At 42.2% G+C, this 11,808-nt stretch overlaps 1 protein-coding gene across 3 annotated transcripts in view; it reads left to right on the plus strand.

Annotated features, from left to right (window-relative positions):
* The first annotated feature begins 4,112 nt into the window (after positions 1–4,112).
* SIRT5 (sirtuin 5) overlaps positions 4,113–11,808 on the plus strand; it is a 43,253-nt gene continuing 35,557 nt past the window's right edge. For 2 of the 3 annotated variants that reach the window (XM_017521574.2, XM_017521586.2), the window contains exon 1: positions 4,455–4,639. The gene's annotated coding sequence lies outside the window, so the exon portion shown is untranslated. Of the gene's footprint in view, positions 4,214–4,454; positions 4,640–11,808 lie in introns of those variants that run through there. The other variant, XM_017521579.2, reaches the window with a different exon arrangement.

An 11,808-nucleotide genomic window follows, 5' to 3' on the forward strand; every position in this document is an offset into this window, starting at 1 on the left:
AGGACGCCTCCTTCCCCATTCCCCTGCCAGTTCACCAGATATGCCTTTCTTGGGTGTACCTTGTACCACACATATCCATCATGGGGAGGATGAGTAAGATCAGCGGGCTGTGGACCTGGGTAAGACCAGGACATATGGAAAGTCCCAAGAGTTTCCACTGCTTTTTTCTCATCTTATGTCTAATTCTCCTCCTCTGCTTCCAAAAAAAAATCAGGTGAATGCCCTCTTGAACTGCCACTGAAAAGTAAACAAGGGCAGTAATTCTCGAACTGCCAAGTGCATAGAGTCACCTTGGTATCTGAAAATGCAGATTCTGATGCAGCGTTCTAAAGTAGGGCTTTATATTCGGCATTTCTAAAAAACTTCCAGGTGTTGCTGATGCTGGTGGCTTCAGAATCACACCTGTGTGACATGATGGAAATTTCAGAATCTGGTTAATATTCATTTTATGCCTTTCCACTAGGATTGATATATGGTTTCTTTTTCAAGGAGATTGATAAAACAGTACAAACATGAGGGGGTTGATAGTTGCTAATAACTACTCAGATATTCTTTCAAAGTGAAATGTATAAAGTAATTTCACAATGTAGTCCTGGAAAGTAGTAAATGAACAGCAACTGCCTATCGGGTGGTACTGTATGCTAGGCACTATGGTAAATACTCTTCATACCTTATTGCATTTAATCCTCACAATAATGCATTGAGAATGAGCATTATTAGCCCCATCTGAAAGGTGAAAAATCTGAGATTCAAGATGCTAAGACAGAATTGGTGAAGACTGGATTCTTTTTTTTTTTTTTTTTTTTGAGGCAGAGTTTTGCTCTTATTGCCCAGGCTGGAGTGCAGTGGTGCAATCTTGGCTCACTGCAAACTCCGCCTTCCAGGTTCAAGCAATTCTCCTGCCTCAGCCTCCCAAGTAGCTGGGATTAAAGACACGTGCCACTATGCCTGGCTAATTTTGTATTTTTAGTAGAGATGGGGTTTCTCTGTGTTGGTCAGGCTGGCCTCGAACTCCCAACCTCAGGGGATCCACCTGCCTCAGGCTTCCAAACTGCTGGGATTACAGGCATGAGCCCCATGCCCGGGTGAAGACTGGATTCTTAAATCCTGTGTCTTTCAGTCCCACAGAACATCGCCTACAACACATTTCCACATCCACTACAGTGATTATCACACACTCAGTGGAGAAATTGATCAAATCTGTTTATGAAATAGATACAGATCGAATATGTAATAGAATGGACAAAAGTAGATGAAAACCCAAGCTCTTTTCTGTGTGTTTCCTGAGGGTGTTTTCGTTCCTACTGCTCTAACAACGTGTCTCAGGGCAGGGTCATTCTTGGTGTCGACCATCCCTAGGTGTTTATTTCCATATTTATATTTGCACCAGAAGCTTAAAGAGGACAGTTCACCCCTGAGAGACAGCAGTGATAACCAGTAAAGTGAGAGATCCCAAGAAGATGTAAAACTCAGGATAGAGGGAGATTCTCTTTCCAGAGTAAAAGCTTGACATGTCTGAATTTTGCACAATTATTTTCCAGTGTATGTGCTTCTAAACCCTTCCATCACCTACCCACATGTCCCAGGAAAACCTCTGTAAATAGGATGAGTTATCAATAAACTCTATCTTGTTTATTTATTTTTTGTTTTGTGCTGTAGACAGACTCATAAACAGAAAGAAAAGGTCATTTGCTTCTTAAATTTTAGTGACAATAGCCAGGCCACTATCCTCTGAGTTTGAGGCTGCTTTTCCTGTAAGGTTGTTCATTTATTTAATATGTATTTACTAATTCAGCATCTACTATAAGGGACCCTGAGGTGCTGGGAATATCAAGGGAAGCAAAACAAAACAAAAAGCCACCTTCACAGCCTGGTGGCAGAAACTTTAATCAATACACAGAAATATATTTAAAATCTCAACTGGGTTAAGTGCCATGGTGTTATAGGAGCTTATATTAGAGACAAGGGCCCTCACCTAGTTGGGAGGGAGAAGGGTTTAAGAAGGCTTCCCCTCGGGAGGCTAAGGCAGGAGAATTGCTTGAACCTGGGAGGTGGAGGTTGAAGTGAGCTGAGATCGTACCATTGCACTCCAGCCTGGGCACCAAGTGCGAAACTCCATCTCAAAAAAAACAAAAAGTTGTCCCCAGAAGGGACAATTGAATTGAGACTGGAAGGATGAGGGGAGTTACTGTGGAGGGAATAGGAAAAGGTCATTCTGCGGAAAGGGAACAGCCGTTGTTTTAGAAGGGCAAGGCCATCAAGAAATTAAGCTTGAGTTGCCTGAAAGATGGAAAGGATAGTGGCTGATGTTTCCAGATGAGGAAGTGGCCCGACACTGGTGAGAGAGAGAGTTGGCTTTTCCAAGCCTGGGTGAAGGATGAGTTCCAGGGCTTGTAAGTGGACGGCAGGTGCCTGGATCTCGATGGAATACAATGCCCCAGAAGTGGCAGAACCTGTGAGTGGTGAAGGCTACATATTGGGCCTGTGGACCATGAAAGTTTGCAATAATGGGCACTGTCTCCCTCTTCTTCCACTTGAAAGGATTAATACACAAGGGTCAATATGAAAGCACAAAAGAAATGGAATACACTTTAATAAGAAGTGGTAGGCGTACCAGCTTGGAACCTTGACTTTGGAGCCAAAGCACTTAGATTCAGATCCCAGTTCTACTGTTACTGGTAAACTGCGTTCTTTCCCTACTCTGTATTGGTTGCAAAGAAAGAACACCAACTGGAAAAGGCAAGCAGGTTTCATTTCTGGCCAGAAATGATGAAGGAGTAAACTTTCACTCTACAGACCCCCTTCTTCCAGAGCTTTGGGAAGTGGAGGAATTGTAAGGCGTTAGACGTGGAGAGGGAAGGCATGCAAGCATATGCAGGGAGGAAGGCCAGATGCACAGGTGCATCATAAGCATCATCTTCATACAATGCACTGTCAGAAAATGGCGGTGATTCTCTTCTATGGGTGGGGAGTTGAGCATAAATTAATCATCTAAAAGTAACAAGGGATAGCTGGCTCTGGTTTGCTCTGGTTCCTAGTAGGCCTGATCTTTCTCTGGTACTTGACAAAGGGCAGTGAAGCTCCTGGGCCAACTGCAGTTCTTTTAAGCTAGTTTACCTGTGAGGAGACTAGGAAAAAACAATCGATTTAAGAAACAATGAGCATTTTCAGCTGTACTGTTTAAGAAAATAATGAGCCGTTTTGCCCTCTGATTTCTCCAGGACTGCCCTAGTAACACTACTATTCAACAGTTTTGTGCTTTGAGCAGTTAATTGACCTCCCCGGGCCTCAGTTTCCCCACTCATAAAGTGGAGATAACAGTGCCTATTCCATCAGGTGGTGGGGACGATTTAAATGGGTTACTGCATGTGAAGTTCTTAAAACTGTCTGGCTCAGAGGAAGCACTTTACACCTTAGGGGAAAAAACAGCAGCCTGATGGGCGCCCGTCCCCAATTTTGTTACTCCGTAAAACCCTGAGTTGTTGGTAACACCTGCTGGAGTGAGAGGGGCCTCAGTATGGGCTGATTTTCAGCCAAAGTATGGGAAGTGGTTGACATCTTAGGTAGGCAAAACATGTTAATGTAACATTTTTGGCCCCCAAGTTCTTCAGACCACTTCCCTTTCTAGTTCACTGACATGCCAAGCAATTCCACTCTGCCAAGTGGTGCTGGTGGTAAGTCTGGATCCAACAAAAGGAAATAACTCTGATTTTAAGGGAACGGTGACATGCAGAGCCACCTGAGTCACCGGGTCCCAGAGCCACGGAAGGCTCTCAGCTCAGCAGTCAGAGTGCACTCGTCTTTGCGTTCGAGGTTAGGTGGGCTAGCCTGGGAACCAACTCACCTTCATTTGAAATCGTTTCAGGGACAATAACATCAACACTTAGAATCACCTGTTCTGAACTTGTGATCCAGCTGTTTCCTGAAGGAAGAATCAAAGCCGGTAGTAACTCACTACATATTTGGGCAGTGGAATGAACCTTGGAAGCTGTCAAAGACCAAGCAAGTCACTGCGCCTCCCCCCACCCCAAATAAAGAAAAACAGAGAGACCATCCTTCAGTTATAAAGAAGACGAGGGCATCGCCCCTCCGCTCCGGAGTGGGACCGCGCCAGGGCCTCCGGTAGGGGCCGCTGTAGCTGAGCAGGACGCTGAGCCACTCTGCCCCGCCACCTCCTCCCCAGTTCCCGCGCCGCCGCGCCAGCCTCCAGCAGGTGCGTCTCTGCCCCTGCGGCCTCCCCGCTTCGGGCTCCGGGGTCCCGACACAGCACCGCTCCCTCGGGGCTGCGCGCACTGCCCAGAGTCTCCAGCCAGCTCCCCAGGCGGAGGCGGTGCCAGTCCGAGCTGCGCATGCGCGGCCCAGCTGCTCCCCCCCCTCCCCGCTCCCCCGGTCCCGGGCGGGTGATTGGGGCGCAGTTGGAGGAAGGGATGGTGGGGATGGTGGGTGGGCGCGGAAGGCCGGGAGGGAGGCACCGCGGGGGTCGAGGCGCGGGAAACGGTCTTCGGGTGTGCTGGCTGCCCCAGGTGAGGCGTCGGCGGCAGCACATGCAGGGCCTTTCGAGCTCGGCGTGGGGGCCGTTGCGTCTGGAGATTAGGGAGCCGGCAGGAAACGGAGTTGTAAAGTAATCCCACCCGAGCAGGTGGGCCTGGGAGGCCGCTGTGCCTGGGAGCCCCGCGAGGGCTCCAAAGAGAGCCTTCCGTTTGGAAAGGTCGTCCTGCTCACTGCAGCAGCCAGGATGACAGGGGAAGGTGGCCGGGGTGGAGGCAGTGGGCGTGGAGAGGGGTCGGATTCCGGACACAGTTTGAAGGTGGAGCCGTCAGGATCTGTTGAACAGCTCGGCTTTGGGGCGTGCGAGATGGGAAGGCTTAGGGCCTAGTCCCTGGGCCCGAATAGCAGCCGGGAGGGTGGTGCCTCTGTGGTTCGGGAAGAGGCGGCTTGAGCACGGCTCTGTAGCTCAGGTTTGCCCCCGTGGAGTGGAAGCTGCCTATGGGATACAGGGGGCGGAGAGGTGGCATGCAGTCTGGCGCTCTGGAAAGATGGGAGATCCAGACGGGCAGGGCCGGAAGGGGGAACGAGGAAAACCTGGAGAGAGAGGCTCCCGGAAGCCCGAGAAAGTGATGAACTGGGTCAGAGGCTGAGTTTGAACAAATAGGAGGCTGGAGAGGACCTTGAGGAAGGTAGTGACGCAACGGCAGGGAATGGGGCTCCCTAGTGGAGACACCTGGGACTGGTTTATTGCATGTTTTTAGCTCATAGGCGTTCAAAAGTATTTATTGGGAGCCTGTACAGCTTTTTGCAGTTCATTGCATTATACTTAGCATGTATTTTTTTCTGTTGCCACTTTTTTTTTTATTGACAAATAATTTGTATATTTATATGGTACAGTGTGATGTTTTGATACACATATACATTGTAGAAAGATTAAATCAAGCTAATTGACATATCCATCACCCCACTTATTTTTTGTGGTGAAAATCTACTCTCTTGGAAATATACATCATCAACCTTGGTCACCATGCTGTGTAGTAGATCACTAAAACTTATTCCTCTTATCTAACTAAAACTTTGTATCCTTTGACCAACATGCCTCCCTTCCCCATCTGTTCTCCCCCAGGACCTTGATAACCATCATTCTACTCTGCTTCTATGAGTTCAACTTTTTTAGACTCCCAAGTATATAAGTGAGATCATATTCTCTTTGTCCTTCTGTGCCTGGCTTATTTTACGTGGCCTAATGGTCCTCCAGGTTCATCCATGTCGTTGCAAATGACAGAATTGCCTTTTCTTTTAAGACTATAGAATTCCATTGTATATATATATGCCACATTTTCTTTATCCAGTCCTCAGTTGATGGATACTTACTTGCTTCTATATCTTGGTTATTGTGACTAGTGCTGAAAAGAACACAGGAGTGCTGATATCTCTACAACATACTGATTTCAGTTCGTTTGTATATATACCCAGAAGTAGAATTTCTGGATCATATGGTAATTCTATTTTTAGGTTTTTGAGGCGCCTCCAGACTGCTTTTGAAAATGACTACTAATTTACATTCCCACCAACAGTGCGACAGGGTTCCCTTTTCTTCACATTCCGGACAACACTTTTTATCTTTCATCTTTTTTATAATAGCCATTCTAACAAGCATAAGGTGATAGCTCAGTGTAATTTAATTTGAATTTCCCTGGTGATTAGAAATGTTGAGCATTTTTCATATATTTGTTGACCATTCATATGTCTTTTGAGAAATACCTGTTCAGGTCATTTGTCCATTTTTTAATTGGGTTATGTGTCTTTTTGTTTATTTTTTGGTTTTGCTATTGAGTTTTTTGAGTTTCTTATATATTTATATATATTTTATATATGAGCCCCTTATCAGATGTATGCTTTGCAAATATTTTCTCCCAGTTTACGGGTTGTCTGTTCACTCTGTTAATTATTTTCTTTGCTATGCAGAGGCTTTTTAGTTTGATGCAATTCCATTTGTCTTTTTATTATTGCATTTTAGGTTTTGGGGTACATGTGAAGACCATGTAAGATTATTGTATAGGTACACATATGGCGGTGTGGTTTGCTGCCTTCCTCCCCATCTCCTATATCTGGCATTTCTCCCCATGTTATCACTCCATAACTCCCCAACCCCCACTGTTCTTCCCCTTATTCCCCCCCTCACAGACCCCAGTGTGTGATGCTCCCCTCCCTGTGTCCATGTATTCTCATGGTTCAACACCCACCTATGAGTGAGAACATGGGGTGTTTGATTTTCTGCTCTTGTGTCAGTTTGCTGAGAATGATGGTTTCCAGGTTCATCCATGCCCCTACAAAGGACACGAACTCATCATTTTTGATGGCTGCATAGTATTCCGTGATGTATATGTGCCACATTTTCCCTGTCCAGTCTATCATCGATGGGCATTTGGGTTGGTTCCAAGTCTTTGCTATTGTAAACAGTGCCACAATGAACATGCGTGTGCATGAGTCCTTATAACAGAACAATTTATAACCCTTTGGATATATACCCAGTAATGGGATTGCTGGGTCAAATGGAATTTCTATTTCTAGGTCTTTGAGGAATCGCCACACTGTCTTCCACAATGGTTGAACTAATTTACACTCCCACCAACAGTGTAAAAGTGTTCCTATTTCTCCACATCCTCTCCAGGATCTGTTGTCTCCAGATTTTTTAATGATCACTATTCTAACTGATGTGAGATGGTACCTCAATGTAGTTTTGATTTGCATTTTTCTAATGACCAGTGATGATGAGCATTTTTTCATTCATTTGTTGGCCTAATGTATGTCTTGTATAGTTAGAAGTCAGGTAGTGTGATGCCTCCTGCTTTGTTCTTTTTGCTTAGAATTGACTTGGCTATGCAGGCTTTCTTTTGGTTCCAGATGAAGTGGTTTTTTCCAGTTCTGTGAAGTAGCTTGATGGGATAGCGTTGAATCTGTAAATTACTTTGGGCAGTATGGCCATTTTCATGATATTGATTGTTCCTAACCATGAGCATGGAATATTTCTCCATCTGTTTGTGTCCTCCCTTATTTCTTTGAGCGGTGGTTTGTAGTTCTCCTTGAAGAGGTCCTTTACGTTCCTTGTTAGTTGTATTCCTAGGTGTTTTATTCTCTTTGTAGCAATTGTGAATGGCAGTTCGTTCTTGATTTGGCTGTCTTTAAGTCTGTTATTGGTGTATAGGAATGCTTCTGATTTTTGCACATTGATTTTGTATCCTGAGACTTTGCTGAAGTTGCTTATCAGTTTCAGGAGATTTGGGGCTGAGACAAGGGGGTCTTCTAAATATACAATCATGTCATCTTCAAATAGAGACAATTTGACTTCGTCCTTTCCTAATTGAATACCCTTTATTTCTTTTTCTTGGCTGACTGCTCTGGCTAGAACTTCCAATACTATATTGAATAGGAGTGGTGAGAGAGGGCATCCTTGTCTAATGCCAGATTTCAAAGGGAATGCTTCCAGTTTTTGCCCATTCAGTATGATATTGGCTGTTGGTTTGTCATAAATAGCTTTTATTATTTTGAGATAAGTTTCATCAATACCTAGGTTATTGAGGGTTTTTAGCATAAAGGGCTGTTGAATTTTGTCAAAGGCCTTCTCTACATCAATTGAGATAATCATGTGGTTTTTGTCTTTGGTTCTGTTTATGTGGTGAATTAAGTTTATAGACTTGCGTATGTTGAACCAGCCTTGCATCCCTGGGATGAATCCTACTTGATCATGGTGGATAAGCTTTTTGATGTGCTGTTGCATTTGGTTTGCCAGTATTTTATTGAAGATTTTTGCATCTGTGTTCATCATGGATGTTGGATGAACAATATTTTTGTATTTCTTTTCTTGTTGAGTCTCTGCCGGGTTTTGGTATTAGGATGATGTTGGTCTCATAAAATGATTTGGGAAGAATTCCCTCTTTTTGGATTGTTTGGAATAGTTTCAGAAGGAATGGTACCAGCTCCTCTTTGTATGTCTGGTAGAATTCGGTTGTGAACCCATCGGGACCTGGGCTTTTTTTGATTGGTAGGCTATTAATTGCTGCCTCAACTTCTGCCCTTGTTATATGTCTCTTCAGGGTTTCGACTTCTTCCTGGTTTAGGCTTGGGAGGATGCAAGTGTCCAGAAATTTATCCATTTCTTCCAGGTTTAATAGTTTTTGTGCATAGAGTTGTTTGTAATAATCTCTGATGATGGTTTGTATTTCTGTGGAATCTGTGGTGATATCCCCTTTATCGTTTTTTATTGCATCGATTTGGTTATTCTCTCTTTCTTTATTATTAATCTGGCTACTGGTCTGTCTATTTTGTTGATCTTTTCGAAAAACCAGCTCCTGTATTTATTTTTGGAAGGATTTTTCATGTCTCTATGTCTTTCAGTTCTGCTCTGATCTTAGTTATTTCTTGTCTTCTGCTAGGTTTTGAGTTTTTTTTATCTTGCTCCTCTAGCTCTTTCATTTTTGATGATAGAGCGTCGATTTTAGATCTTTTCTTGCTTCTCATGTGGGCATTTATTGCTATAAATTTTCCTGTAGACACTGCTTTAACTATGTCCCAGAGATTCTGGTATGTTGTGTCTTCATTCTTGTTGGTTTCAAAGAACATCTTTATTTCTGCCTTCATTTCATTGTTTATCCAGTCAACATTCAAGAGCAAGTTGTTCAGTTTCCGTGAAGCTGTGTGGTTCTGATTTAGTTTCTGAATTCTGAGTTCTAATTTGATTGCACTGTGGTCTGAGAGACTTGTTTGTTAGGATTTCCGTTTTTTTGCATTTGCTGAGGAGTGATATCCTGCCAATTATGTGGTCAATTTTAGAGTAGGTGTGATGTGGTGCTGAGAAGAATGTATATTCTGTGGATTTGGGGTGGAGAGTTCTGTAAATGTCTACTAGGTTTGCTTGGTCCAGGTCTGAGTTCAAGTCCTGGATATCCTTGTCAATTTTCTGTCTTGTTGATCTGTCTAATATTGACAGTGGGGTGTTAAAGTCTACCACTATTATTGTGTGGGAGTCTAAGTCTCTTGGTAAAGTCATTAAGAACTTGCTTTATGTATCCGGGTGTTCCCGTACCGGGTGCGTATATATTTAGGATTGTTAGCTCTTCTTGTTGCATTGATCCTTTTACCATTATGTAATGTCCTTCTTTGTCTTTTTTGATCTTTGTTGCTTTAAAGTCTATTTTATCAGAGACTAGAATTGCAACTCCTACTTTTATTGTTCTCCGTTTGCTTGGTAAATCTTCCTCCATCCCTTTATTTTGAGCCTTTGTGTGTCCTTGCATGTGAGATGGGTTTCCTGGATACAGCACACTGATGGGTTTTGACTTTTTATCCAGTTTGCCAGTCTGTGTCTTTTGATTGGGGCATTTAGCCCATTTACATTTAGGGTTAATATTGTTATGTGTGAATTTGATCCTGCCATTTTGATGCTAGCTAGCTGTTTTGCGTCAACTGTTCATTGATGCAGTTTCTTCATTGTGTTGGTGCTCTTTACCATTTGGTACATTTTTTGAGTGGCTGGTACTAGTTGTTCCTTTCTACGTTTAGTGCTTCTTTCAGGAGCTCTTGTAAAGCAGGCCTGGTGGTGATGAAATGTCTGAGTAATTGCTTGTTCATAAAGGATTTTATATCTCCTTCACTTATGAAGCTTAGTTTGGCTGAATATGAAATTCTGGGCTGAAAGTTCTTTTCTTTAACATGATCTTATATAACATGATCTTATATATAGAAATCTCACATATCTTATATATGTCTCTATATATTACATATATATTTTATATATCCCTAAATGTTTCTCTGTATGTCTTATATACAAAGATATTACATATCTATATTATATATAGATCTTATTATAGAAAACTTATATCTAGAAGAATGCTTCCCTTCCTATTTGGATGACTCTTACTTCCATTCCTTGCATAATTGCTGTCTAGGACATATACTACTACCCTGAATAGACATTGTGAGAGTGGGCATCATTGTCTTGTTCCTGATCTCAGAGGAGAAGCATTCAACTGTTTACTGCTGAATACAGTTTAGCTGAGGGTTTATCATATTTGGTTTTATTGTGTCTCAGTATTCTTTCTATACTTGTTTTATTGAGAGTTTTTATGAAAGGATATTGAATTTTGTCACATGCTTTTACTACATCTATTGAGATGATCATACAGTTTTTGTCTTTCATTTTGTTAATATGATATATCTCATTTATTGATTTATTTATGTTGAGCCATCTTTGTATTCCAGGTATAAATCTCAATCATAATGAATAATCCTTTTTATTTATGTTGAGCCATCTTTGTATTCCAGGGATAAATCCCAATCATGATGAATAATCCTTTTAATGTGCCAGTGAATTCAGGTTGTTAGTATTTTGTTGAGGATTTTTGCATCTGTGTTCATCAGAAATATTGGTCTGTAGTTTTTCTTCCTGTAGCATCCTTGTCTGGCTTTGGTATCAGGGTAATACTGGCCTCCTAAAATGAGTTTAGAAGTATTTCCTCCACTTTAGTTTTTTAGAAGGGTTTGAAAAGGATTGGTATTAGCTCTTCTTTAAATATTTTGTAGAATTGAGGTTCTCAGTGAAGCCGTCAGGTCCTGGATTTTCTGTAAATTTTTTTCCCTCAAATTCCTGATATAATCTTTTACTTCTGTCTTTTAGAATTGGTACTGTAACCCCCCTCCCCTTTTCACAGAGAACATACAGGCTTAAAAAAAATGTGTTAGGTGAGTTTCAGATTTCATGAAAAAAGCATCATTAACTGACATTGCTTAGATTAATGTCAGTTTATAAGAACGTGCCTAGCACCCAGAAAACTCCCAATGACTGTTCAGTGAGTTTATTTCCTCCTCCAAGGCCTCTTTTCCCACCTGGAAGATAAAATTAAGGCAGGAGTCTTCACCAAGGGTAGCTTTCACCCCTGAGGCTTCTGGGCTGGATAACCTGAGTCCTCTGTCCTCTGACTCTCACAGTGGTGTCCCGTCATCCTTCTGACATTGCTTCTAAATTTGAACAGGGTTGTAACCTTGTGGAAACTAGAACCACTGCCTGCCCTGACCCCCTAGAAAAGCAGATACATGTCAGCACAGAGGATGTTTTCAATGAAGACTTTGTAGTAGTATCTTAAAAGCCTATTTAATAGCAAATACTAAGTTGTATTTACACTTTTAGTCTTAAAATATTTTGTAGTAGCAAATAAAGACTAAGAAAATAGTCTTAGATTGTGAACATTTACGATCTTAGGAATAATTCCAGGTGACATTGTTCTTAATTTCTTTTAAATTCTTTTTTTTTTTTTTTTTTTT

The sequence above is a fragment of the Cebus imitator genome, unplaced genomic scaffold (genome assembly GCF_001604975.1).
Source record: "Cebus imitator isolate Cc_AM_T3 unplaced genomic scaffold, Cebus_imitator-1.0 Scaffold21, whole genome shotgun sequence".
NCBI classification, from domain to species: Eukaryota; Metazoa; Chordata; class Mammalia; order Primates; family Cebidae; genus Cebus; species Cebus imitator.